Source organism: Catharus ustulatus, chromosome 2 (genome assembly GCF_009819885.2).
Source record: "Catharus ustulatus isolate bCatUst1 chromosome 2, bCatUst1.pri.v2, whole genome shotgun sequence".
Classification (NCBI taxonomy): domain Eukaryota; kingdom Metazoa; phylum Chordata; class Aves; order Passeriformes; family Turdidae; genus Catharus; species Catharus ustulatus.
The window spans coordinates 35,223,347-35,249,066 of NC_046222.1; positions in this window are offsets into that span (position 1 = coordinate 35,223,347).

The following is a 25,720-nucleotide window of genomic DNA, read 5'->3' on the forward strand; positions in this document are numbered from 1 at the left end:
TTATAGATACAGCTGTCTACTTGGTGGCTGACCTGTGCTTTATGTGTGTTTTAACCTGAACCTCTGCCAGAGAGCTGCAAAACATAAAAGGCTGTGAATTCTTGGCTCCTTGGGAAAGGAACTAAAACCTCATGTCTCATGTTATAATCTGTAAAGGGGAACACTCGACACATTGGTCTTCAAATACAAAGAGAGGGAGAGAGAGCAAGGGGAGAGGAGTAGAAATTTGTCTTTGGCAGCTAAAATGCCGTCACCCATTTTGCACTGCCCTCTACAGATGGGATTACAGTAATTTCATGATTACAAGCCGCCCTGTTTTGACTAAAGTTTTGCTCCCACCCCGGAAATGTGGCTTACACTCAGGGGAGGCTAATATGTGAATAATTTTCTGACATTTCCAACACTGGAAGTGCAAACCGAGGTGCCGAATCGAGCAACTGCCAGTAAAACCCGGCTTTTCACAATTGTTACAAATTGGTTACTCTGTTTCATGGTGGGTGGAGCTGGCTCAGTGCCAGCAGCGCGGGGGAGGAGGGGGGAGGAGGGGAAAGGAGGGGAAAGGCGGGGAAAGGTGGGGAAAGGCGGGGAAAGGCGGGGGACTCCCTCCTTCAGGCAGTGCAGCCCAGGGGAGAAGACGGGGGGCCCTGTGCTACCATCCCTGCGGCCCAGGGGGAAGGCGGGGGGCTCCCATCCTCATCTGCCTGCCACCGCCATGGGTGCTGGCGGGCTCCGTGCCCCACTGCCACCGCGGTGCAGCGCTGGGCCAGGGCAAGCGAGCCCGGCAGCAGCCATCCCTGAGCGGCCCCGCCAAGCGGCAGTGTCCAGCTGGGCCACCTGGCCCTGTCGGCAGCCCCAAGCCTTCACACCCGAGCAGAGCCAGTAAACCCCGCCATCCCACGATTCTGTTACTATTTGGCAACTTAGTTGCACGCAGGTCCTCGCTGCGAACGACAGAGTGGCTTATAATTGGGTGTGGCTTGTGTATGGACAAAGAATGAAATGTTTGCCAACACCCAGAAATGCGGCTTATAGTCAGTGCGGCTTGTAATCATGAAATTACTGTACTTCTTTAACTAGGAATGTTCTGCCTGTTTTATTTGGTGTAATTTACAAGCTGAGGAAAATGCCATTACTTTCAGTATAGAGAATATGGCTCACTTTGAGCAGGAGCAGCATTACTTTCATTTCATTGAGAGAGACAGAGACTTTTCCTATCAGTATTTTTCAAAAAACAGTAAATTCATTTTTTAAAACTCAGTTTCCTAAGCACAAAACTATTTCAAAACCGTACTCCAGAAAGCATGAATTTTATTTCTGTAACACTTTTTAATAGTGTGATTTCTTTGTTTAGAATGTAGTTTCCCAATTCATAAATGTAACCTTATGACATTTTGTTTCAAGATAATTTTATTTCAAGAATTGATGTCAATCAGAAGAATGAAATTAAATACAACATTCAACTACCAGCTTCAGGTACATTTTATTTTGAGTCAAAGGAAGTCCTAGGTGGGGAGATTTCTACAATATGGAAGTGAGTGATGCTTCCACACCAAAGCTCCCATACTGATCCTAGGTTTCCAGCCTTTTTGTCACACCACTGCTCCTTGACCCTAGGCACGACTTTACACCATAGTTAATAAAGATGAGCAGGGTTGAAATCTTCAGAAATGTTTTCTGCTCTGTTCTGCAAATGTCCAGGAAAGCAGGAACAGAGAGAAAACAGCAAGAGAGCAGGGACAGGTGAGGCAATGAGACAGATGACAGAATCATCCCACTGGGCTTCATTCAGTTACCTCTGCTGAGTAGCGTCACCATCCCAGACACAAGGAAACAGTCCCATACTGTCCGAGGGAGCCAGGAAAAGCAGGTCTAACCTTCTACACAGGATAGCAAAAGGCACCTTTCAGTAGTCCTGGAACACTCCCCCTTACATATCTGTACCCACTGGCAGGGCAACATCAAAAGTCATATGAGTGATTTCCAGTAGCATTTCTCCATGAGAACCAGCATGCTGGGAATATACTTTAAACACAATAAAGATTGAAAAACATGTATGCTTTTCTTTTAGGTTTCTTCTAAAGCAAGTGGATATTTAAATATCTGAGCAGGGATTTGTTTGAGACCCAGGCACCTTTAAACACATGAGGAAGTATTGCTGAAAACACCAACAACTCAAAAATACCACAAGTTAATCACCTCACATTCCCTTATTTGCTATTACAGACAGATGAATATTCATTACTCCATGTAAAATTTTTGTATGACCTAAGAGATAAGATAGACCCTATAACCTCTGAGCAAAGAGTAGTTCCATATTCTTCAAGCTTTCCGTAGAAGACAAATTATGTGGTTGAGAGACATAAAATCACAAAAGCACTTTATTCTTCCCCCTTAATTTTAAAAGTCAGTTCTGAGAAGAAAAGAGAAAATATTTCACCCTATGTTGGACACTGTTTGCTCAGTGCAGGCCAAGAAAGTGGAATATTCCTGCTTGGCATGAACCTGCTTTAAAATTCCACACTTCTGTATTCCCAGAAGGACACATCCATTAATGTTCACCACAAGAAACTGCAATTTCATGGTTTAGTTGTACAAATTACAGTCAGCCTTATCCTGTCCTCTCTTCATACTTCTAGTGGTTGAAGTGAACCATTATTTAGGCTGAATACCACCTCACTGACCTGTATTAATTTCAACACCTAAGTAGCTGCTTGAAAAATAATATATTACTTAGAAAGAGGCTGTAGAACCTCATTATCATACCATATTTTTTTTGGCAGTGGAGTGATAATTTCTGAAGTTTGGGCCTTGCCTGTGATGCACTATCCATGGAGAAATCCACATCGCCCCCCATATTTCCACACATATTCCACATTTTCTGTACTGGAGCTGGTCTTTAGGGGTTTTCAGCAGCAGATTTCCACTCAGAAATTCCAATTTACAAACACAGAAGCACTTCACCTATAAACAAGAACTCAGTGAAACTTTCAAAAAGGCCACTCAGGGCTGAAATTTAACTGACAGTAAATATCAAGGAGAAAGAGCAGAGGAAACATCCTCAGATAGAATGAAAAGGCAATAAAATCTATAAACGTAGAGGAAAACACTTTGGCTAAGGAAGTGTCTTTGCTGCATATTACTGAAAACTGAGACATGCACTGAAGAGAGAGCCCTGCAAAATACCCAGTTTCTACACTTCTCCATCAGCAAGAGCTACTGACCAATTTTGGAGACCATGCATTGGCCACATTTATGTCCAGTAGTCCAGGGACAAGGCAATCAGCCAAGAGGCAAGTTCAGGTGGAGATTTAAATCAGGGAAAGAAAGGTTTCAAATACCTTCCTTGCAGCCTGTAGCCAAAGTGTGAAATCCTTTCTCCCAGAAGCCACCATTTCCTTACATTTCAAAACTGTTATTCAACAGGATGGGAAAGCATAACTTAACCTGGTGGGAGAAATGCAAGGCAGTATTAACCTAGATTATACATAATACATTATACTCTAACTCATAAGGCAAGAAGCCAAGTAGCACGGATAAACATATCAGGAATTTATGGAGGGTATAGATCTCACTATAAAAAAAAGTAAGGCTGATTGGATGGCGCAAAATTGAATAACTTTATTTCAGAACTGGTCAATTAAAACATACATGCAAAAAAGCATCAATATATGGAAGGGAAAGGCTGTTTTTCTAGCAAATTTCTTCAGCATGTCAGCAATACTTCATGTTGTAACTAAATTCATGGCTTGAAATTATTCAGGGAATGGTTAAATAATGCAATGCATCAAATCCACTTCAAAATTAACTGCATTTTCGACTTTCTGGCCACCAGAAATTATTCATGGCTATAATTTACAATAGGCAAGTGTTAATTTACCTAACCTATATTTTATGAATATGTATTGACTAATTGCAAGTCCATGGTTTGGGGTAAATAAATGCACAATTTATATTCAGATAAGTCACACAGTAAATTTTCAATCCACTGCTTCAAATACAGTATCAGACTGTGACAGGTTTATTTGCATTGACACAAGGTGTCATAGTTCTGTGAACTGCAAAATGGAAATGTCAAACATTATTCAGCAGCCACCAGTGGATCATGCCCAGCAGTAATGTCCACAGCAAAACCTCAGAATGTCAGTGGCTGTCTGCTGCCGTTCGACTACAAATTGAACAAAACTCAAATCTATGCAGGCCAGTCTTCACCCAGGGATCAGTTATAGTGGTTATTTTGTTTCCTGTGGTGGACTTCTAATTTGACCCTACCCAGAGATGAGAGCAGTACTTCCACCATTAGGTAATGGGAGAAAGGGATGGCACTGTGCCCTCTGCATACTTGAACTTGGCCTTTCAGGTCACAATCATTGCTAAGAGCAGTTAATCAGGCTTTCAAATTAGTGAAAAAGGTTTATTCTGTCTCTTTTTTGAGTGTCAGGGCTCATCTTAAACAAATGCTGCATCAGGGATTATTTTTGCTAAGAGAGTTCCCACATCACTGGCTGATTTTTGCACTTTATTCACTACCATTAAAATTTTTCAATTAAATAGAGCATGCTTAAATAACATTCCAGGTTGATGTATTCCTGACCTTTTTTTAACCAGGCATCTTAAGATTCTCTCTCTCAAACTAAATCTGCACACTGAAAAAACAGTCCAGAAGAATCCTTTGTATGCTTTGTGCGAATGCACTTCACAGTCCAGTGGAGAAATAAATACCTTATTCTGTACAGGTTTCTGTGTTCCTTGGATGTGGCTTCGTTTTTCCTCTTCTTTTTTCTGATGAATTCCTGAAGGATGACTGAATTATGACCTGGGTTTTTATTTTCACTGCTTGACTCAGTCACATGAAGATAGGCTCACAATGCCACGTTAGGTGCTCCAGGGTACTGTGTATGCCCTACTTGTGTTTATCTGGGATGTGAGTTACCTGGAAACCTTCTGTTAACATGGCAGCAGTAGGAGGGAGGGTGTGGGGGGAGAATGGGGCTAAGGGCAGCCCCAAATATTTCAGATGGACCTAAATCTCTTTATATAGGAAATGAAACTCTATCCTGACCTGTGAACCTGATGGATGAGATCAAGCAGAGGAGAAACAGTTGAATTCAGCAAACACTGGAAGTTGTTCGTTCAGCTACAGCAGCGAAGGTATTCTGATTCACTGATAACCATTTCCTTAGTAGCAGTTTTAGAGCTATTTAATGATGCCGTTATACCCACAAGACCACCTGTCAAAGAGGGGAACACAATGAAAGTGATGAGGTGGTGGAGTGAGACGAGGAAGATACATTCATTAGAGACGCGAGAAGGCAGCTGGTGTTATTGGGCACAAAAAGGAGGTTGGGAAGCCTTGTTAAAAGTTATGTAGTCTCCTAAAGAATTACAGAAAAAAACCAGCAAAAAAGTTTGGTGTCACAGAAAAGGATTGGCAATAATAGACCTCCTCTAGTTATACTTCAAATTAAGGGAAATACAGACAAAAGAGTAAATCACAGTTTTAATCAGTGCCAAAGAAAGATTCATTAAAAAAAAAGCTTCCAGTTTCATTTCATGAGTCAGTGTGGGGTTCACTGAGCAATTTGAATGGAGTATGCAGGCTGGAGTTAATTATTTGCATTAGCAGTTCAAATGGCTTCATGTAAATACCAGCTCTTTGGTGTGCTATGACCATAGACAAAAAGTAAGTGCTTGATTTCCCTTATAGGATCCTAAATTATGTCATTTAATAGGTAGTCAACAGCATGGGAATTGAATGATACAGGCTTTTGAAAACAGCTCTGGGATCTAATTAATTGGGACAAATTATCCAAAGCAGCTTGGCATTGAAGAAGGAGGACAGACTCAGGGAGAAATGACAGATGGATACACAGAAAACAGAAAGACCTTTGCTGCTCTTGAAGAGTTGAGCCTTAAGGCCATTCTGAAAGAATCTTGCATCACAGTTTTGTGGCTCATTATTATATATATATGATACCTAAATGTTCTTATTTGCTGCTCCCTGTGCTCAGAATTTAATTTCTTATTGGAAGATCACACCCAAAAACCCAGGAAGTTATAATGGTAGTTGAATGGGTAGGTTTTAATGGTAGTTGTTGGGGCTGCTCAGCTTGGACCCTCCAGTCTCACCCTGGTAACAAAGCTGTTTGTGGCTGTGTGGAGAGAACCTTCCAGGAGGGTGAGCCCTGAGCCCCAGGAGGCAACAGCCAGCAGCTGTAAGAAGCTGAGAGAGTCAGAATGGAAGACACCCCTCCCTCCCCAATCCCGTAACTGAGAGAAGTGGGCAGAGACTCCCTGAGCCGTGGCCTGAAGTCTCCTGGAGAAGTGTCCCCTGCCCCTCCCCAGTCTGGTAATGCACCACAGTGTCTCCTGTGGGAGGATGATGCTGTGTTACACACTAACACAAATAGACCATAGAATAATTTGGGTTGGAAGGGAACCTTTAACATCATCTAATTCAAATCCCCCTGCTGTGGGCAGGAACACCTTCCACTAGAGCACCTCTCACTAGATCAGAGCCCCATTCAACCTGTCCTTGAATGTTTCCAGGGATGGGGTGGTCACAACTCTGAGCAATCTGTTCTAGTGTTTTGCTGCTCCCATTGCAAAAAGGTTCTTCCTTCTATCTAGCCTTAAAACCAGTACCCCTTATCCTACCACAACAGGATGAAATGTCTATCCCCACCTTTATTTTAAGATCCCTTTTAGGTAGTGAAAGGCTGTAATAAGGTCTCCCTGGAGCTTTCTCTTCTCCAGGCTGAAAAACCCTGATTCTCTGAGCCTTTCCTCACAGGGCAGAGGTCCCACCTGTAACTAAAAGTGTTTTGGGTATTCAAGCCTCTTTAGTCTGCTGCCACTTCAGTCTCAAACCCTGACACCCATCCCACAGGCCTGGAAGACAAACCTGCTCCTATAGGCTGCTCAGAGCCCTTTGTCAATAGCTGAATATATCAATATAAATGGATGTGGAGAATTGTCACAAGCATACTGATAGAGCAAGACAAATAAACTGTGTGGTCTATGCATGTCTGGAATGCACAAACATCTGGCATGCACATATGTCACTTTAAATTCAGACAATATAATCAGAATTCAGTGAGATCCTGGCATTTTTGGGCCTGGCAGAATGTACTTGGTGCTCCCCAGAACTTGACCTTAACACCACATAGCACATCCAAGCACTGACAACAAATCTTACCATCAGCTCCTTTCTCTTCACTTCCACAAACACTCTAGCAAGGAAACACCCTTGCGAAATACCAAACCATCTGCTGAACTAACTTCATTGGAATTCCTTTAGTAGAATTTCTTCCAGTACAGAATTTGCCTGGGCAATGTTTGATACATCCAGTCATACATCAGCACTCTAGGATATTCACAGAAGTTTCCTGAAGTTGTGCCTTATGAATCTGCACCCCGGAACATCACAGTCACTGACTTAGGAAGCAACCACAAAAAAAATATACAGTAGTTTCACGAATACAAGCCGCACGGATTATAAGCCGCACTTCCGGTGCCTCGACAATGTTGCTGTCTTTGTCAATAGATAAGCCGCACCCGGAATATTAGCCGCACTTTCGTTCGTCGCGAGAATCCGTGCGCAGCTTTCACAAATTGGCCAATTAGTAACAGGATCGCGGCATAGCGGGGTTTACTGGCTCGGGGCGGGGCCAGGAAGGCTCGGCCCGCTCATGGTTGCCGACGGGGCCGGGTAGCCCAGCTCAGCGCCACGGCTCGGCGGGGCTGGCCGGGTGGTGCTGCCGCCGCCGCCGGGCTCGCTGGCCCCCCTCTCCCGTCAGCACCGCCCCGCTGCCGCGTTCCCTAGCCCTGTCGGCGGCCTGCCGCCGCCCGGCTCGCTGGCCGCCGCCGCGTTCCCTAGCCCTGCCGGCGGCCTGCCGCCGCCCGGCTCGCTGGCCGCCGCCGCGTTCCCTAGCCCTGCCGGCGGCCTGCCGCCGCCCGGCTCGCTGGCCGCCGCCGCGTTCCCTAGCCCTGCCGGCGGCCTGCCGCCGCCCGGCTCGCTGGCCGCCGCCGCGTTCCCTAGCCCTGCCGGCGGCCTGCCGCCGCCCGGCTCGCTGGCCGCCGCCGCGTTCCCTAGCCCTGCCGGCGGCCTGCCGCCGCCCGGCTCGCTGGCCGCCGCCGCGTTCCCTAGCCCTGCCGGCGGCCTGCCGCCGCCCGGCTCGCTGGCCGCCGCCGCGTTCCCTAGCCCTGTTGGCGGCCTGCCGCCGACCGGCTCGCTGGCCGCGCCGCGTTCCCTAGCCCTGCCGGCGGGCTGCCGCCGCCGCCGCTGGCAGGCACGCCGGCCGCGTCGCCGCTGCGTTGTTTACGTAGTCGCCCTGGCGGCGGGCCAGGCACTGCCGCCGCTGGCAGGCACGCCGGCCGCGTCGCCGCTGCGTTGTTTACGTAGTCGCCCTGGCGGCGGGCCAGGCACTGCCGCCGCTGGCAGGCACGCCGGCCGCGTCGCCGCTGCGTTGTTTACGTAGTCGCCCTGGCGGCGGGCCAGGCACTGCCGCCGCTGGCAGGCACGCCGGCCGCGTCGCCGCTGCGTTGTTTACGTAGTCGCCCTGGCGGCGGGCCAGGCACTGCCGCCGCTGGCAGGCACGCCGGCCGCGTCGCCGCTGCGTTGTTTACGTAGTCGCCCTGGCGGCGGGCCAGGCACTGCCGCCGCTGGCAGGCACGCCGGCCGCGTCGCCGCTGCGTTGTTTACGTAGTCGCCCTGGCGGCGGGCCAGGCACTGCCGCCGCTGGCAGGCACGCCGGCCGCGTCGCCGCTGCGTTGTTTACGTAGTCGCCCTGGCGGCGGGCCAGGCACTGCCGCCGCTGGCAGGCACGCCGGCCGCGTCGCCGCTGCGTTGTTTACGTAGTCGCCCTGGCGGCGGGCCAGGCACTGCCGCCGCTGCCAGGCTCGCCGGCCGCCCCCTCCCGTCTGCACCGCCGCCGCGTTTGCTCGCCCTGGCCGGCACTGCATGCCCACGCACTGCCGGGCTCCCCCACGCTGCTGGCCCCGATTCTGCTGGGCTTCCCCCGCTGCCAGGCAGCCCCACCCGCCGGCCTTCCTGCTTCTGCCATGCTCCCCTGCACTGCTAGCCCCAGTTCTCCCGGGCTCCCCCGCCATGCTGGCTCAGGCTCTGCCGCCCCCCCTGCCCTGCCCTGCTGGCTTAGGCTCTGCCGCCCGCCCCCCACACTGCTGGCCCCGCCTCTGCCAGGCTTTCCCACCTCTGCCGGGGCCGGCCGGGCTCCAGCTTGGCTTGGGGCTGCCGCGGGCTCTCACTTCCGTGTTGGCAGCTTTTAGAATTTTGTTAATAGATTAGCCGCCCCGGAATATTAGCCGCACTTCCGGGTTTCCACCAAAATTTTGGTCAAATTGGTGCGGCTTGTATTCGTGAAATTACTGTAGTTTAGTCTGTAAAGATGCATAGACTGTCTCCTGCCTCCCAGCCCTGAGACCTGAGGACCTGACCCGACACTGAAATCCTTTCCTACCATCTCACCAACTATCTATTAATTTCCTTTCTGCATTGTTTTCTAGAGGTATGAGCAGGCTGCTGTTAGGCTCCTCCAAAGCCACCTCTTCACTAAGCTGAATGAGACCCAGGCCCTCAGTCTTTCTTGACAGGGCAAGTGCTGCAACCCCTCATCATTTTGGTGGCATCATGCAAGTTCAACCAATTTCCTGTACAGATAGACCTAACACTGGACTCAAAACTCCATGTGTTTCCTAATGAGCACTGGGTGATGATCACTCTCACTATTTACTTGCTGATACAGCTCAGAATGTTGTTGACTTTCATTCCAAAATTAAAAATTGAACAGGAAACAAAAATAAGGATTCACCATTTGTCAGATGTGCATTTCCCTATCTGTCACACAGTGCATACACACAGCTAGAATTTTTAATCAAAACTATCAATAATTAACCAGTATGGAATAAGTACATGGCAAACACCCTCCTCAAACTGAAATATCTGCAAATATATGGAATGTATTGTACTTACAAAAAGCATAAAATATATAAAAATTCAACTAATGTCTTCCTATAGAGTAGTTCATTCAGATGTTCTAGAAATCATGGTTTATAACAGCAATTTTCTGAATAACATTGTTTTAATAAGAAAATACTTTATTTACACAATGAAATTTTGATTTATATTGCTGCCCTCAGAAGCAAAATTGCACAAACAGAATTGTTTCAAGAACATTCTATGTAAACATAGAATACTGTTTCTTGGAGATTCATGGAACACTCCTCTTACAATTAAAGAGCTATTACTGACTTTCATGAGGCACATCATTACCTCATGCAAGTGAATGCCAAGACCCTGTGCATCTACTCTCAGCCCAGGCTCTAAAAACTAAGTTAATCTTGCCAACAGGATAAGAAAGTAGGAAAGATAGTTAGGCAGTGCAGAAGCAAATATTGACACCATTTCAGAATTAATTCTATACATTTGGCTTACAGCAGTCCCTGTAATTTTCACAGTATTTTAAAAATTATCATTCTTTTGTTTTAAAACATCATTATGTGTCAGAAAACTACCACTGCCCCATGTTTACAAGAAATATAAAAACGTTAAAGACTTTTTGATAAATGTAACAGCCACAGAGAAACCTGGGATCATGACTGACACAGAAATTAGATCCACTTCAGTTACTGCTTGACTTTGGAGACTGTCTAAGGTTTAAACTAGTGAGGTTTCTGCTAGATAAATTTCCATTAAGTTTCTGCTTGGAAATGACTCCATCTTGGCACAGCTTTGCAGATGTATATTTATCTGTTTATCTGTTTATCTGTATTACTGTTCCACCAGTAATCTGTCCTAGCTATATGTTGTGGCATACTACTAGGACAGCCCTACTGCTTCCAGTGGCCATCATAGCTGGGAAATGACTTAGGTATATCTGGACTGCACCATTCTTTTGCACAAGGACACCAGACAACTGCCAATGAGCAAGAAATCCAACTCTACCAGGGTTTGCATTAAAGACCTAACCATTTATTTCATCTGCTGCAGGTCTAGTTGCAAAATGCCGCTGTTTTTATGACATTTCTTAAAAAAGCTAAGGGAGTGAGTCAAGTTTAAATGAAAAGCGCATTTTATTTGGTTTGGGGTTTTTTCCTACAATTTTATAATTTCTTTGGGAAAAGAACTATATTCCAAAATGCAAGACTGAAATGGTGTGTTTCATTAACAAGCTTTATGAAGTTTATTGTTAGAAATTGAGTACCAGTGAGGTGATTTCCCTTGATTACAATTACAGGAGCTAACTTAGTTAATGCCAAGTAGTTGTCTGTGCTTTTGCCAAATAAGAACTATTTCAGAGCTATAAAGATTTCATAATATTGTGTAAATGCATATTTTATTTAGATTTCTTATCCCAAGTGTTTAAAACATGTATTCATTACAAAATAATTTCTTCAGTCTATGCCATGGGCTATTAAAAATAAGTTTTACATGATTTAATTACCCTGTTGAGGTAATAGGTGAACAGAAAGCATTAAATCTTACTTTGTTTAAAAACCTTATATCTACGTGATCAGTGTAGCATGCATTGTCATGTCCCAAAGTACAAACTTTTATCTTTTGGATGTGGAAAACATCCCCTTTGTTAATATAGTTGATATACAATATATGGCTCACTTCCCAAATTCTAGTGAGGGTCTCTCTCTCTCTCTCTCTCTAAAAAATTATTTGTTTAGTAACTACTGACTGATAGAACAGCAAGAATTTGTTCATCCGTTTCAAGGCACGGTTCATATAATTTAACCATCCACATGCGTTAGCCAAAGCCCTTCAATAAAAAAAGATAAATAATGAAACCTAATGTTCCTCTTCTTATAATGATCCTTTAGGCCTCATCTACACATGAAGTTAATTAGTTTAAACTGGCAGAGGGAAAGCCTTGCCATCAAGCTTACAAAGGTAGGTAGCAATTTTTCATTCAAGTACATCTTTGTGGAAAACTTTACGATATTTCCTATCATCAAAATCTACAGAAAAAATATTATGCTGAGGGTGTTTAACTGAAAGAGGTTATTGCATTTAATTAAACTGACCCTAAAATTGGGATAACTCTCCCTTATCTGTAGTTATCCAAAATGTGTGTGTCTAGTGTGAAGTAATTGACTAAAGCTCTAATGTCAATGCAGAAAGATGAGACTCTTCAAAGGGTAATTAATCCTCTGCTAAGTCAGGAAGGATGAATCACCCTCTGGAAATACCTTTTTCCATCAACACTACTTTTTCACATCATGCATAATAAAACTGTGAAACTCATTACCACAGGATGCTGTGGAGGCACAGACGAAAGGCACTAATGCATTTAAAAGCCCTAGACTAATTCATGGAGAGTGGGTGCAGCAAGCAGATGGTCTGAAAATAGTCACCAGCTCAGGAAATCCATGAACAATATATCTGGAAGGTGGAAAGTATTGTGTACTACTTAGTTCTTGTGCTCTTCTCTCTAAACATCTGGTACCAGCCCCAGCTGGAAAAGAATCTCAGATTAGACGGGCTGTTGGTCCAGCCCATGGGATAGCTCTGTTGTTCAGAAGTTAACTCATGTCCTCAGTCAACAGAACAATGCCCCTTAAGAAATCATGCCTACTCAAATCTTAGGTATTTTTCATTTATATAAAGGGATACTGTTCCGTTTAGTACTAAGACATTTAGTTTCACTCTAAGATACTTTTGGTGCAAAGTATGTCTCTTTTGGGTTTGCCAATTTGCTTTATAAGCAGCAATTGCCAGAAAATATTTCTGTATGTGCTAACAATATTTCCTCAAAAGAAAGATCAAATTACTTTGTTTGGATACAATGTATTGTTACCTACTGTCCGTAACTCTGATCTAGCAGGTATCTGTAACCAGTCATCAAAAGCCGAGGCTTAATTTCTGTAGAAGTCCTTCTATAACATATTTAATATTTAAGCAAACACACAGTAAGAACAGTAACACGTCATCTTAAGACACGATTGCAATAAAAACACACCTGAGAATAATAACATATTTGGAATAGGAAATTACCAGATACAACCTTCAGGATTTCATCATCAAACCCAGTAAACCTTCCACATTTTCTTACCATCATTTTCTGTGTTTATCAGACCTGTTCTTTCCTGTGCCACATTGGTTAAATTTCTGGGACTGTGGTAATATTTCCAAATATTGGGGCATTGTTTTCAAGAGCTACTAACAGAAAAAACTTGTACATATTCTAAAGACATTTTTGAGACTGTAATTATTGAATTATGAAAGGCTGGGCTCAGCAGGACCAAACAATTGGGGAAAGGACTTCAAATCAAAATGAAAAGGAAATAAAGAGCACATTTTCAGGCTGACCACAATACTGATAGATGATATAATGAAATTGAAGAACATTTTCTGGTTCCAAATCCCTGAATTTCACTCTCAATGGTTCATGGCTATGTGATGAGAACATTTAAAGATGCCTTTTTTCTTTAAAATATCACTGCAATTCTGATTACAGTAATTTCACGACTATAAGGCGCACCCTTTTGACTAAAATTTTCCCTGGAACCTGGAAGTGCGCCTTATAGTCCGGTGCGCCTTATCTGATGGACAAAGTTCAAAAAAATTGCCTACCCGGAAGTGCGAGCTGCGAGCCACGGGGGGAGCCGGCAGGGCCATGGCTGCCAGGTGGAGGTGGGGCGGAGCAGGGGCGGGCACGCCCCGGCCCTGTGGAGGCGGAGCCGCCCCTCCAGAGGCACGCCCGGGCCCTGTGCAGGCGGAGCCACCCCTCCAGAGGCACGCCCGGGCCCCGTGCAGGCGGAGCCGCCCCTACACAGGCACCCACCGGCCCCGTGGAGGCGGAGCCGTCCCTCCAGAGGCACACCCCGGCCCCGTGCAGGTGGGATGGCCCCTCTAGAAGCACCCCCCGGCCCCGTGGAGGCGAAGCCGCCCCTCCACAGGCACCCACCGGCCCCGTGGAGGCGGAGCCGTCCCTCCAGAGGCACCCCCCGGCCCCGTGCAAGCGGGACGGCCCCTCCACAAGCACCCCCCGGCCCCGTGGAGGTGGAGCTGCCCCTCCACAGGCACCCCCTGGCCCCGTGGAGGCGGCACGGCCCCTACAGAGGCACGCCCGGGCCTCGTGGAGGCAGAGCCACCCCTCCACAGGCACCCTCCAGCCCCGTGGAGGCGGAGCCGCCCCTCCACAGGCACCCACCGGCCTCGTGCAGGTGGAGCCGCCCCTCCACAGGCACCCACCAACCCCGTGGAGGCGGAGCCGCCCCTCCACAGGCACCCCCCGGCCCCGTGCAGGCGGAGCCGCCCCTCCACAGGCACCCCCCAGCCCCGTGCAAGCGGGACGGCCCCTCCAGAGGCACGCCCGGGCCCCGTGCAGGCGAAGCCGCCCCTCCACAGGCACCCCCCGGCCCCGTGCAGGCAGCACGGAGGGGCAGCGGCCATAGCCCGGCCCCGGAGAGGCAGCACGGAGGGGCGGCGGCCATAGCCCGGCCCCGGAGAGGCAGCACGGAGGGGCGGCGGCCCTAGCCCGGCCCCGGAGAGGCAGCACGGAGGGGTGGCAGCCATGCCCCAGCCCCGCCGGATGCAGGCGAGCCTGGGGTCCCGCGGCACCGCCCCTGCCAGGTACAGGCGGGCCCGGGGGCCAATGACTGCCGGGTTGAGGCGGGGCCTCGGCCAGCAACCGCGCGGAGGGAGCTGGGGGCGGAGCCTCGCTGCAAAAAAAAGTGCGCCCTATAGTCCGGTGCGCCTTATCTGATCTACAAAGTTGCGAATTTTGCCAACTCCCGGCAGGTGCGCCTTATAGTCCGGTGCGCCTTATGGTTGTGAAATTACTGTATTCTGTTCAATAATCGGTGAGTTATTTTTACACTCCGGAGGGACTTTCTTTTGACATAAAAAACTTTCCAATAAGGCCTTACTGGGTTAGGTCATAAAATTACCTGTAACTTCATTTAGCTAATCATAACACTGATTTCCAGAGCCTTGGAGGCATTTAAAATACTCCTGGTGTAGGAATTAGTTGTGAAAATATACTCCACGTCTTTTTTTCAAATGTGGCAGATAATTGTATTCTTTTCCTCTATATAGATAACATTTATCTAGGTGCTAGAACTACGATAGGATCCAAGAAACATATCTGTATTCCGTTGTCCCAAGCCTGCTGGTCAAATTGATAGCTATTCAGCTCTAGATGATCCTGTATGGCAGGTAAAACCATGCAATAAAGAATGGAATAACTACTTCCCCACAGAAAGAGCATCAATGTAACTTCGTAGCTCACAGAGGAAACTCTGTGTTCCAGAAGGAAATATTTCAAATCATGTATTTACGTTGAACCATATTAAATCTAAGTCATTGAGGCAGCACTTTGTATTTTCCTCCAGCTGTGAGGCAGGACCAGAAAAAAGATGTTGAGACCTGGATATGGCTTAGGTTTCAGGCAACACCTTCCAAAAGACTTGGTGTCTTCAAAACCCAAACCCTGATTTCAAACATCTATCTCATCTTCAATCACAAGCCATTGTGAAGTGAAGGAGACCAAGAATCTGAAGTATACTTTTTCTGTATTTGCCTTTCCTGTTGCCTTCATGGACTGAAGTTAGAAAATTGCTGTCATGTGTGGAATAGCGCATTGTTCCAGCCTACAGCTAAGATTCTATTTAACTATTGGCACTGTAGTACTGTATTTCTATTTTAATTTTCTTAGTAAAGAACTGTTATTCCTAATTCCCATATATTTGCCTAAAAACCCGTTAATTTCAAAATTCCAATAATTTAAAGGGAGAGAATTTACATTCTCCATTCTAAAGAGAGGCTCCTGCCTTTCTTAGCAAACACCTGTCCTCCAAACTAAGACACAGGTGAAATTGAGCTCTGTCCCCAGTCCACTCTGCTCTCTTTCTCCAACTCACAAATCCCCTGTCAATGGCATTAAACTAAGAGTGGTGGAGGTTGGGTGGAGACTATTAGCTAGTGAAGGACCATAACAACACAGAATGGAAGGAACAAGGATTTGTAGTTCTAGACTGAGACTAAGAAGAGTTAACAAAACTCTGCAGACTTCACTGAGCTTAAACAGATAGCTGTGTAATTGGAAAATAATAGAAATTTGCAATGTGTATAAGGAGTTAAGTTAGAATAGCTCATTTAAAATGTAATTACTTTCTATTGTGGATCAGTTTGGGTGTTATCATTTTGAAAAGAAACATTGATTTGCTCTCACCTTTCTCAGACCCTTTCACAGTTTTTGGGTAATTTTGTTTAGCTTGTCAAACACAATAAGGCTGCATTATTAATAATATTCTAATGTGGCAGGTGCATATTTGTGTGTGGGAAGGTGTTGTTTTAAAGTGACAGCTGAACCTTTTGTGAAATATAAGGTTTCCTCCCAGGAGAAAGTCATCATCTTTCTTCTTTTTTTCTCAGGGTATAGTACATTATATGATAGAAGATGTTAATATTAGAAGTGGAACAGATGGCTCAGATTGAGATTGGGGGCATAACTACAACTGAGAGATGAAGAAAGAGATTCATAGAGGAACAAACAAGAGCAGAAAATTCAATTAAAATGTTCAATTTTGAGGAAGCAGGTGTGTGAGTTTTATTATTGAGACCTCTACATTCTCATTTAGAGTAACCCATTTGTGAGGCTTGTTATGAACTTGTCTAACCCCACTGCTGGCATTTTACTATGTATGCATACTTGAAAGGAATTTTAAATGTCATTGGGTAGCTCTTGCTCTCTCTTCCTCTCTCTTTGGTTACATCTGAGAATCTGACAGCTCTATTTCACTGGAAAGGCTGACAAGCCTGTGATTCTCATTAGGCATGGCAGCATATAGATGTTTTGGGATCCTTCTGAATGGAGGGCTCTCCAATAACTCAGTCCTATACTGCTGCCATTATTAGATAGCATAGAAAGTGCCTAAACTGATCTTTGACAAATTTTCAGCAAAATCACAATATAGAATAACTAGCATATTCTAAAATTAGTATCTTCTTAAGAACAGGTTGTGTACGGCTCCGTGCAAGATTCACCACTTTTGTCCCAATCCCAGAGACTCTGCTAGACGTTGTTCTCATTAACTTATTAAAAGCAATTAAAAAGATAGGACTGAAGACCAAATAGCTTACCAAGTCCAAGAAACCAGATGATATGACCTATAAAATACCACAAAGTCTGCCTTAAAATCAACCAGAAGGGTTTTTCCCTAGTTTACATGTAATTCAAGAACCTCTTCACTCTTGAAGCTCTTATTCCAGTTTTACACAGTTTGCTAATTTTATTCTGCTTGCCAGTGCCAAGTTCCTAGAGCAGATGTTTTTGTGTCCACAATTACTTCTCTTTGCATACTGCCCCTAAATGTTGGGAGTTTCTTCTTAATCCATGGTATAGTACTCAATGCAGCAGTGTGTAAAGTAAATCACCTCCTCCTAATCCCTTTCCCTCCTCTTTCAAACTCTCATCCCACAAGCAGAACCTACATGCTGCTTACACAGCAGATTTTATACAAAATGTGGATTCTGGATGGTTACAGAGTGAAAAAAGTCAAAGGCTTAAAACTCCTTCCTAAGAGCTACTTACCAGCATTCTTGTTTGAAGCAGGAATTGTCTGTGATAAGACAATAGCCCCGCACACCTCACACATGCATTGTATTTCCTGCAACCCATGTCATTGTTTCTGGAAGGACAGAGTCCAATGAAAAATCTAAAGATAGACCTCATCTAATCAGATTTTTACCTGGATCATGATTCATGTTGAATCATGAAACATGAGTGGACTTCAGCTTATTGCCTCTTCGTAGCTATTCTGTGAATATTTGTCTGTCTCCCAGGCATCAAATGACCCAGTAGAATCAAAACATGTTCTGGCTGTCCTCAAAATTCTAACACTTGTGATGGAAAAATAAAACTAAAGACAGCTAAAAGGTGTCCTTAAACTAGGGCATCAATAATTTTATACTGCTTAAAACCACACAAGCTGTGTCCTCTCCACTAAGCAAAGCAGTCCTTGCCCTTTAATGATTTTTGTCTGCTAGTTAAATCAAAGGTTCAAATATGAGTCCTTTGACACCAAGCAGTTCATGCCATTCTGTAGAAATGTCACATGATGATGGTACAAGCTGTTAAGATAAAGTGATTGACACATCATCTTAACTACCCTCTCAGGTACTCTTTCTGAGACAATCAATTTGGTGTTCTATCTCATTAAGTTTCCCTATTTTGGTACCTTATATTAGTTGAAAGAGACACTACAGTGTCCTTGAACTGAAGGCATTTAAAGATCATTCTCACAGACAGGAATCCTGATCAGATAAGAGTCAGACCTGCTGGAAGCTGTCAAAAGGAAAGACAAAAAGCAAAAGAAAAATTATGCACCACAAAACTGACGGAGGGACACTGAGATCTTCAAATGGGTGCCAAATTCCTTTTAAATAATATTAGAGAAAATCCAGCAGCAGCCAGCAGTATAAGGAATGACAGTCATGCTATGAAAACCAAAATGTGATGACATATAAAGGCATTACAGCAGGAAGGCAAAGTTTATTGCTCTGCTGCTTCTCTACTTGTTAATAATAAATTACTGCATTAATAACCCTTTATATTTATCCTATTGGAGCTTATATGATTAGTGATAAAACTTTTAACTACATTAGCAACACTACACTAATTGCATTAACTGGCACAATAAAGTTAACGTATGAGTACGGTGTCCTTGATACACACATGGTAAGATTGCACATCTCATTAAGATTAATATTGTTGGAATAATGTCATACTATTTTTATCCAAGGCTGTATTACCAAACAACCATGACCCCCTGACATGAAGTTTTAAAATTTAATATTAGCTAACAGGATTAAAGCAGTCTTTTACAGATGCAAATTTAGAGGTGGTTTTATATAAATCAGAAGTTAAACAACCAAGGCCAGTTTAAGTCCTATGAGATCCTCACCCCAAGAAAGGCTATATCCATGTAAATGGTCCAGGCCACCTGAAACAGCAGAATTCGTTAGTGTGAGCAGCAGGCAAACACCAGTTTCCTCACATTTACTCACAGTTCTAAATGACCTTTGACAAATAACACTGTCTCGTTCTGTGCTCACATCTACCTTGGCTTGCTGGAGACCTTAATCAAAACAGGCTGTGAACTGGAAGGAATTTGGGAAAATAGCAATAGCCATTTTTTTCTACATTGCACTCCTACCTTAAAAAAATAGAAGCATACTAATTTTAGCATAAAATTTGATCCACAGGCTAATACTTAGTAGGACAAGTCTAGGAATGGAGAGGGAACTCTAGCAAAGCCAAATGAGCTAAGACTGTTTAATTAAACAGTAATTTGTGAATAAGCAGCAGAGATACAACAGTACAGTTTTCTCAAGAGAAGAGGCAACAAAGATTGTGGGTTATAGATTATGGTGTCAACTCACAATTCTTGATTCCACACCCATAGTGGGGACCCCTCCACTCTCCACCCCGGACAATGGCTAGTTCTGGGCCAAGGCCATCCCCTCCTCAGTCTGGTGGACACTCACAACTTGCTCTGAGCCACATGGCTCTTTGCCTTTGAAGTCTGCACTTTGAAAGCAGGAGACAAATACAGGGAATCAGATATCCTTATCATACTGGGCACAAGCAGGGCGCTCTCATCTTTCTGAGAGGAGCATCAGGTTGTTGCTACAAACACTCATCCTTGTGCTGCAATTCCTCCTTCTGGAGGAACAAGGAATCCAGCACCTACTTGTAACCGTGTTGTGAGTGGAACTGCAGTTTGAATCACAGGATCCTACACGCAACACCTCAACAACAAAGGTGCTGATTCACTAGGGAAGATAAATACTTTCCTCTGAGGACGGCCATATTTTCAAATGAATGTTCCCTTAAAATACATGACCTTTTTGGCCTGCCAAATAGCTGCACTAAAGCAGTCAAATTTCTTCCACTAAAACTCTGAATGGAATAACTTTAAAATCCAATATTTATTCATGTCACAGCACAGTAATTTGATATGTAATAAGCATTAAGATAAATACAAATCTGTAGTTGACGAATCTGAACTTTGCTCTGTAGCTCAGAGTTCTGGCAGAGACATGATACTTGACATTTAATTTGAAAAGCAAGGTAGCCTCATGGATAAAAAACTTTTCTGTTTCAATAGTAGAAAAGCATTGGTGTGTTTTATTTGATATGGTGTATTTGTTTGGCTTTATTTTCACATTTTAATAGGCTTGCCTCACTAAAGTATAATGAAAATAGAAGGATCATCTATCATAAAGATAGATGGGTATAGGTATTTCCTTTGGGTTGTTGCCTAGAAGAAAAACAGTTTTCTTCCCACTGATAAAAATAAATGTAAATCCCCCACTTTATTCGTCTTATTTCCCTTCTTCCTTAAGAATGCCTTATCCTATTTTAATTGCCAGAAAGCAGAAAAGACATCCTCTCCCTTTTACAGAGGGGCACCAGAGGCACAGGTACATCTGCTCTTGTGTTTATCTGGGATCAGGAGTGCACTTTTGAGGCAACTCTCCTGCCCATCCCCACCGAACCACGCTTTGCTTCTCTGTCAAGAGCATGAATAGGATCTGTTTTTACTGAAAACAAAACCCAATGCGTTGCTCCAAGAACACCCCTAATGTGTTCAAACCATGACTGGTATTCAGCCCCTGGGACAAGGCCAGAGCAGGTATCAAATACAAAACCACAGAGCGCACTCACCCAGTTCTCAGCTCAGCTGTATCTCTGCGTAGACCCACCCGCCCACCCAGTGTCACCTCTGCAACAAACTGACCCTTGGCTTTCCTGGGCTCAATTATACTGACACCATGTACAAGGTCTGCTTTAAGGAGTTAAAATGGCTCCAGACTTTACCACAGCCATAGGACCTCGCCTAGAAGTAGTAATTCTGAAGTGCTAGCTTCAAATACTCATGTATGCCGACCTACCAGTTTAGAATTTAATTTCAAAACTAGTCAGAGATCATATTCTAACTATCTAGTATTTTGCCTGTGCTTATATTGCCTTTTACCATATTGGGTGACACATTATGTCTCTCTGGGTTTAGAGAGAAAAGTGCTGGGGCTTCATCCTTCTCCCTGCAGCCTCATACCAGGTCAAGAGTGCATGTGAGGGCATCATGTCTTTTAATGACCAGCCCCCAAACAAAACAGCAGGCAGCACTTAGAGTCAAACTTGAGAATCTTTCTACCAGGACAACATTAATGTTCTGCTGACATCTGGGTCCAGCTGTCTCTCATCTCTGGGCCCCATCTGGGAAGAACAGGTTTAGGTACTACTATAACCAGAAAGGTAACAAAACTTCAGCAGAAAAGGAGATACTGGGGATACTGGGGTTCAGGAGCAAGGAAGGGTGTATGAGTTGAGGAATACTGATGGATGCAAAAAAGACCCTATATCTGGACTCCAACCTCTGACCACGAGTGTACCTCATTTATGAGCTGCAGTAGTCTTTTTCCCAGGCATTCTCTGAGATGTCCTCATCAGCTATTTCTCAGCAGCTCCTAATTATTCCTCACCTACTATGAACTTCTCACTAATTGCTCTTCCCCTGTCTCTCCAGGGCTTCTGCAAGAATGACAATGCCATTTGCAAATCTGAAGTTACTCTGAGCTCTAAAGCTAACCTTTTGTGCACTCCTCTGTTCATCCAAGGTTTTTACACCTTCTCAAAAAATCTAAATTTGAAAATTCCTCTGCAAAGTCAGTTAGCTAAAGACTATTCTTCTCAGGCTGCCTTGAGGATGGATTAGTAAGCTGTATGAACAAGCTTGGAGAAGTTGGCTGCATTTTTGTTATATTTAGACTGAAGGAGTGTTGGTAAATGCTTATTTCTGTAAAGAGGTCACAGAATTCAAAATGCCAAGAGGTCATTAAACAGCCTCTCTAACCTCTTAAATTTACAAAGCAAAAGGTCTCTCTGGACTAGTCATTTCCTTTTATTGCATCTGTCCATTCATCTCATTCTTGGTTCCTTTTGAGACCTAAATTTCCTAATGTCACACTTCTCTTTCCCCCACAGTGACAGTAACAAGTAAGCTACCCAGCCACATCCATCCTTCTCCCCTCACCTAAGAAAGAGAAGAGCTTTGGAGAGTCCACTGCCCTTGCTGCTGCAGTCCTTCCTGCTCCACTGCTTCCACTTTAATTGGATCAAGCCCATTGAGTCTTTTTCCCAGGATGAGACCAAAATAATTTGTTTACTCTAAATGGATCAAGCTGCACTCTTGTGTGCTATAAACACTGCCATCACAGTTTGGCTGGATTTCTTCCTCATGCTTTTCTGGGCTAGACTATCTCTGACAATCATTTCAGTTACTGCCATTTTTTCTGGCAGCCCATGATCCTTCTCCTCGGGCATCTTTTTCATGTGTCATGTATGAACAAATTCTCCTGAGTCACTATCTTGCTCATGGACCACGGAGAGTGATTCCATTGCCAATTTTTGTTTCCATTTCTGTTTGGGTTTGGGTTTGTTTTTTTAACTTGTTCTCTCTTTGTTCTTCATCGACTTTTTTCTGCCAATATTTAAACTTAATAGGCAGATAGTGCTGAATAAGAAATTGACAGCCAAGGAGCAAGCTTGAATACTGCATCCCATCTGTTTACTTTGAGCAACCCAATTAACTCCCTTTCCAAGACAAAGCCCAGGAGCTGTCTGGAAAATCTTTCCCTGCAAGCACAGCTTCCAAATGGCAGCATGGGTAACATTGCACCTGCTTTAATTTCCCCAGCCATGAGTCTTCCATCACTATTTCAGCAAGCTCCCTTACTTTCAAACCTCTTCACAGGTTGTCATGGCCCGTAGCATCATGCTATCCTATGAAAACACGAGTCTGGCTATAACACAGTTCTCATATTGTTTCTGACTGACATTTCAATGCAAAACAAAGGAAAACAAAAGCATTTTTGGGTCAGCAGGACATCACAGGACAACAAGAAGGCCCACCATACCATGAACTATGAAGCAAGAACACAGAAACTGTAGAGGAAAATGGCCTTAAACACGTGCACATGAGGCAGTTGATACTCACAAGCATCTGTGAGCAATCAGAAAATGAAGATACAATGAAAAAAAACAACTTGTCTGTACCTCATGATTCTCCTGTATCTCTTTATTTGGACCTATGAGCTGCCCCAGAGGCTGCTGCACTGTTCAAGTATGAGTAACACAGAGGGTGGCAGGTAACTAGTACAATCCAGGAACTCACTGATGTCAATAAGTGGGCTAAGCTTCACTTCTTTGGGAGGGGGAATACAGCTTTCAAACTTATGAATCATCTAAGTATTGTTTAGTCAGCAGACAGCCCAGAAATACTCTTGTACACAGCACAGAGCTATGTCGGTAAATCACCAAGCTGAAAGTTTGAACGAAGCATAAAAAGATGTCCAAAAAGCAATTTTGGGAATATTCAAGATTAAGATGAGTGAGTCTTTCAAAAACTGAGCCAATCCTTGCACTAAGCATTTTAGCAGCCTTTTCTAGTTAATACATAAACTATTCTATAGTCATAGAAAAAAATAGCAAACATAAGTTGAAATGTTGGTTTGACACAGGTAATTTCTTAAACCACTTTTGCTTCTCTCAGATTAGGTTGTCACAAGTGAAGGTCGTGGCTGGACAGACAGGACTGATTAAACTGTCATATGCCAATAACATATTAATACATTCTTTACAGGAGAACCAGAGTGGCAACCTTGCTGTCACTCATGTGTGTATGGCCACAAATGAAGTCCCTGAGGATGTCAAGGAATAAACAGGAGAACATAAAGAAGGGAAGCTTGTATTATGCATGCACAAGCAGGGATAACAGTCATTTGTCAAGGACTTCACTGTAGGGACACACAGGATGGTACCGCAGCTGGACTTGATGTCACTTACAACTTGAGACATTCTATGACTACTCTCACAGGACCCAGCTCTTTCACTCTTTGGTTTTTGAAGAAATCATTTGCTTCAAATCAAAATGGATACACACATTCACAGAAGTCTGACAGGTCACCAGATTCTGTCACAGACAGATTCTGTCTTTAAAATCTCACTAATATTACTTTTCCTGACTCTTGCAGAGCAGAAGGACAAGATCAAGAACAGCCCTTATGACTATATTTCATACACATAGTGCACAAAAGATCTAGAATTTGAGTGCAACTAAAATAAGTCTTTGTGAATGAGAATGCTTATAAAAATGCCTTCTGAAAGCAAAACAAAATGAAAAGCTAGCATGCCATAATTCCTCAAGATAGCTTTGGAAAGAAAAGCTTTGAAAGTTCATACAGAAGTCAGAAAACGTCTTCCTTTCATCCTGATCCTAACCAGAAACAAAGCATATGAATGCTTAAATAAGTATATTTTCAAACGATAATTATAGTTACAGTGGTCCATTCCACTGTTTCACTAAGCGCAACTCATCCCACAGCTGTGTTTACTCTGTAGTGAGCCAGCCAGGCGTGTTTCTGTATCAATATGTTGTCCAAGCAAGTAGCATTCACTTGATATTTACATTTCCAATTCAGAATTCATTGTTAAAAAAAAAAAATTAATCCTGGGATTAGCATCATCTAAAGCTACAGGCTTGTACCAGTATCGGAATAAGCATGCCTGTGCATGGACATTTCCCTGAGATCAAGCATTCAGCTTCTTCTCATGATGGAACAAACAGAGATTAAATTTTGGTATGATTTCACTGTTGAATTAATTCCTTCTCTATGTGTGCCTGAGTAGCCTCCACCACGGATCTGAATATCACTGTTTCCATTACCCTTTCCCCAACCCAGGAGCAGTTCAAACCATAACCCTCAGAACACTATGACAGGATTCCTACAAGCTGCAACCTGCAGCAGGCTTCTGGAAAGCTGTACTGTTCAAACACTATGGATGTAATGGACTACATTATTTAATCAACATTCCCTTCAGGTTTTTATTACTTTAAATATTATATTCTAGTCCCTGTTATTTTAAATTTGCTTTGAAACTCTAGAGAATAGAAACCACAACATGCTAATTTGTCTGGCCACCAGAAGTTATACCTCCCAGGTACAAGCTCTGCAAATCCTGTGTTTGAATGCTTTGGAGTTTGTTCTGATTTACAGGGCAAAGGTTGAATGTGCAATTATTCTACTTAACTGTGGCCTTACATTTTTTGTATTCTGTTTCTTTTTTCCAAGGAGTCTTCAAGTTTTCACTTTAAACAAATAGCTTCTGCAGGGGAAATAAATTCTCACAGCATCAGGAGAAACAAGATGCTCTTTTCATATAACTGTAGGGAAGATGAAGCATGTGTATTCACAACATCACAACACAGCACAACCAATCAGGCATACAGTCCCAGACCCCATCTAACGGCCACTTGATTTTTCCATTATTTAAAAACAGAAACAAAAAGCAAATTATTGCCCTCCATCCATTAGCTTTCCATGATGTTAGAAATAAGGCTGCACTGTCCTTTGAGCTGTGAAACAAAGACAAGCAACAATGCTCTGTGCACCAAAGGCTCTGTGTGCCAGTTTACCCCAAACTACAAATGACGGCCATACTGCTGAGCTGTATTGAGTTTGAAAAAACAGGGGGTGAGTAACTCACAGGGAACAGAAACAGCTGACTCATTGTTTCAGGGAAGTCTTCAGCGATCAATTAATTGCCTGATCAATGCAGCATGATGCAGGAAGCTTAATTGAAGAGAATTAATACTCGGGAAGCACATATCTCTGGCAGGGGAACCA